This window comes from Ipomoea nil, unplaced genomic scaffold, assembly GCF_001879475.1.
Source record: "Ipomoea nil cultivar Tokyo-kokei standard unplaced genomic scaffold, Asagao_1.1 scaffold1936, whole genome shotgun sequence".
Classification (NCBI taxonomy): Eukaryota; Viridiplantae; Streptophyta; class Magnoliopsida; order Solanales; family Convolvulaceae; genus Ipomoea; species Ipomoea nil.
The window spans coordinates 412,170-417,085 of NW_017618364.1; positions in this window are offsets into that span (position 1 = coordinate 412,170).

Sequence of the window (4,916 nt, forward strand, 5' to 3'; positions counted from 1 at the left end):
AACGCTATGGAAAAACAAACAAAATAGAGAAAGAATTCTCAAAACACACTATATGAATTTAAATTAGTTCATATATTACCCTAACTGGACCCAGAACTACGTGGTCAACATCGGGAATGAACGGTCCCATAACCTCTCCCCTACCAAAACCTCCCATTTTGATATCGGATAACTGTCTGGCCTTTAAAAGCCCAAAAGTCCAACCACACAACGACGGCATGGCTCGGGGCACTGCCCTATCCGAATGCTTCATCGGTTCGACTAAATGCTTGGGAGAAGCACGAATCTTCAGAAGCGGAAATAGTTTCAAATCATCCGCGTCTAGCCCATCATCCTCCTCCTCTGAATTCGTGTCCGGTTGCGGAACAGGGGGTGCTTCAACATCTACAGACGGCATCAAAGGTGAAACCTCCACTACATCAACCGTATGTACAACAGTGGCACCTAGACATAACAAATTTGAAGCACTATTAGCAACAAAAGATTCAACAAGACAGTAGAAATTAAAAAACACACTCCTAAACACTTACTTTACCACAGCAACGCATAGACCAGAATTGGGAAATACAAAAAACCGTTATTACGCACAAGTTAACCACTTAGAACGCACCAACCAATTAGCATGCACAAATTTATGCACAAACGTCACCCCAATAACGCACCAACTAATTGCCAGTACAAAATGGTCTACAACATTACAATAACTGAGAACATGACAAGTGCAAACACGCCATAAATTTAAAAAAACAACACATAGACCAGAATTGGTGAATCCAACCACTTAGAACGCACCAACCAATTAGCATGCACTGTTTTACGCACAAACGTCACCCCAATAACGCATACACTAATTGCCAATACAAAGTGGTCTACAATACTACAATAAATAAAAATTTAGAACAAAAATAAAATTATTCAAAAAAAAAAAATCTAAAAAACACTACACTTTTTTAAAAAAAAAATTTTAAAAAAAAGACTTCTACAGCCACACGCACAAGCTTAGAGTCTGTGGGTGATGAGCAAATATGAAGTGTTAAAAGACCTGCATCTCAAAATGCATAGAAATAGAATAGTAGTCATGTAATAATCTATAACATCTCAGAACTTAATCATGCAAAGACTACATGCTTTGCAATGAACATTAAATATTAAATATCAACACTTAATACAAAAATCTTTTGCTGTTTTAATTATTCGGCCTCCTTTTCACAGTATGTAGCATGCAAAATTATATAAAAAGTTAGACGACAGAAGTTGGAAACGAGTAGAAATTTCATCTTTAAAGAATTATAAATTCAACATATTTGTTTTGAGCATAAAGTATTAATCAATGAAACACATTTTGGTTTAACTTACAAATGGGATCTCCCCGATTACATGGGAAAAAAATTCTTCTGAAGACAATTCAATCCTGAAGGCAGAGCACTGAAAGGAGAAAGAATGCATTGAATCAGATTAATACTAAAATCTAAGAGAAGTTAAAACTATCTCAAAATAATATTTTGACTTAATTCGCATCACTCTCACACTCTGTCAGAACAAACTGTTAAACATTTTCTGAGAAACCAGTAGCCTGATGTAGCCATGGCAACTGTTTGGATCAAACCATTTACTATTTTATTCTAAGCCGAGATCCTAAGGTCCTTGTTAAGATTCCTCCATTTTAGGCATAGAAACTCAGAATGCCCTTTATAATTTTTAAAATTTATAAATTCAAACTGATTCTGAACTGGAACTAGAACAGTGATTGGTTTAAAAATTTGTCTGTTCAGGTTTGTAAACAAATCCACTACCCAACTCCCCTGCCACACCGCACATTCACTACCTAACCCCCCTCCCTTTGCCCCATCACTGCCAGACCGCACCGGCCACCCCCACAAACCCGTCAGGCCAAAACCACCCACCACGGGTTAAAAAAAAAAAAAAAAAAAAAAAAAAAAAAAAAAAAAAAAAAAAAAAAAAAAAGCCAGTAAAGCCCCTACCGAAAAAATACAAATACAAAAAAAAAAACAAAAAAAAAATTCCGGCAGGAACCATACCCCGCCCTACCGCACACCACCACCGTACACGAATCACCCACAAATACAGCCAAAGAATCGCACCACCCCGCCTGAAAAATACAAATAGATAAAGAAAAAAAAAAACCCTCAGCCGAAACCCTAACCACCCCAGCGCCCATCACCGCCAAAACCCTCACAGACTAAAACCCCCCCAACCCGAACCACTCCAAATAAAACCGCCAAAAAATCACGCCGGCCTGGTCCTCTCCCCAGAGATCGCAACAACGCAAAGCAACAAAAAAAAAAACACAAAGAAACCCAAACACAAAAGAATGGGGACTCGGAATACCTTGACGGGAATCGGAAGAACAGCCCTTTGACGCTTAGAATGCCTGTTGGTAGAACCATCCATGGAGACACCCTGGACGGAACGGGAAGAGCGGCACTGGAGAATGCTTTCCTAGCGTGGCTGGACGGAGAAGAAACTAATGGTAGAGCAACTGAATGGACGGCAAATAAAGTAAAAAATATTGAAAAGTGATATTAGACCAAAAATAACGCAAACACACGCCCATATAACCGGCAGACTAATTAATGCAAATCAATAAAGATAGCGAAGAAAGACAACAATGCCCTTGAGTCCATACATGCTGAGCACACGTGGTGTTAAAATGCACCAAATCTGAGCCGTTTAAATATTAAAATAAATGATCAAGATGACGTCTCACCATTTCACCTGCCAAGGAGTCTCATTGGATCCAATATCTATATATATATATATATATATATATATATATATATATATATATATAAAACATATTATGTATTATAACTTTGATATTTAATTACAAGATAATGTAAAAAGAAGACAATGGACAATGTAGTGAATATAATAAATTAATAAATTTGAAGGTAATGAATCATTGAATTGTAGAAAAATAAAGATAATATAACTAATGAAATTATATCTCTTTTTAAATTTTTTATAATGAATAATTTTTTTTTAAATAAAGGCATTATAGACATCTAATTCTAAATTATTATTTTTTGAATAAACATCTAATTCTAAATTAATTAAATGCATATGTATTATTTTTTGTTGTAGCTACTAATTTATTTAATTTAATAAGAGTAATAAAGTGACGTACATACTTTTCATCAACAATAATGAAATCATAGATTTTTTTTTTTTTTAATTTACATTCAATTCGTTGTTGAGACAAATTGTTTTGAGAGTTTGTCAATGACAATTTTTACAATTCCTGTCAATAGAGGATGATAATAAATAATTCAAAATATATAGTTACAATAGATATTGTTATAATGATATAGTAAAAATTAACTTACAAATTTCTTTAGAAGTTTTCATGCATTGATAAAATTATGATGTGTAAACTTGTTCAATTGGAGCCAGTGGGATGTCAACATTGTCAAATCTTTGAAAAATGGTCATACCATTTTAGAGTCCAGGTGTAATTGTATTTATCAACAACTTTGTAGTTAGGTTGCACAGGTCTGACAATGATGTAAGAACAATTTTGTCCGATAAAAAAATAATAGTATAATATTTGTAAAGTAATGTACAATTGTAGCATTATAAAAATACATACAAAAAATATTAATACCATAATGACCTAAATCATACCAATAATGCAAAAGTATAATTGAAATATTAAGTTTTGTTCTGATCTAAATAATCAAAAGAAGATTAATTAAATGAAAAAAAAAAAAAAAAAAAACTTAACCTAAATTTGTTTTTTTTTTTTAATGCATAAAAATCAAATGATTTTTAAAGTTCTTGATTTATAATCTTTAATGTTATGTATTTAGTCGGACTAATTATTTGACCAAAGTTTATATTAAATTTTATATTATATATATTTTTAATACATTTTAACATATTCGTAGTATATATTTAACAATTATACCAACTTTAATTGAAATAGGGTTTGGACCTAAGACCTTTCTTATAAAAATTAATGAGTAAGTTAAAAATAATAAATAGTTAACGGAATATTCCGTTACTAAAGTTTATACTAACGAAATTTAGGTTATTTAAGGGAAGAAAATAATATAGTACAGGGTAAATAAGGAAAATCATTAAAAAATACTAAAATTAAAATAATATGAACCATTCATTTTAAGAAACAATATTATCGACATTTTTTTATTCCAATTAATGGCCTAACATTATTGGCTCTTATTAGAATTGTAGATTGTAGATAGATTAAATGATATGTCAAGTGATGCAAAACCGCCTAGCATGACCTCTCCATTTAGATGGGTGCATTAAATGGAAAATTATGCTGTGGAATGGTGTCCACCTTGCAAGGTGGACACGGTTTCAAAACTATTATAATTGTGAATATAGAGTTCAAAAATTATGAACATAGAGTTTTGTAATTGTGAATATAGAGTTCAATAATTGTGAATATGAAGTTAAAAAATTATGAACATAGAGTTAAGTAATTATGAACATAGAGTTATGTAATCTACAAATCTACATACAAATCTAATAAGATCCAATAATGTTAGGCTCTTAACTGGAACAAAAAAATGTCGGTAGTAGTTGTTTCTTAAAATGAATGGTTCATATTATTTTGATTTTAGTATTTTTTTTAATGATTTTCCTTATTTACGTACCCTCTATTATATTATTTTCTTCCCTTAAATAACCCTAAATTCCGTTAGTATAAACTTTAGTAACGAAATATTCTGTTAACTATTTATTATTCTTAACATACTCATTAATCTACTATCTCGTATATATATACTAATAAGAGCCCAAGAGAGTTAGGCCTATAATGGGTAGAAAAAATGACGGTCAAATTTTTTAATCAAATGAAGGCAAATTATATTATGCACCGTGGTGCATAATCGATTATGCACCGCGCGTCTTTTTTTTAAATGAAAATT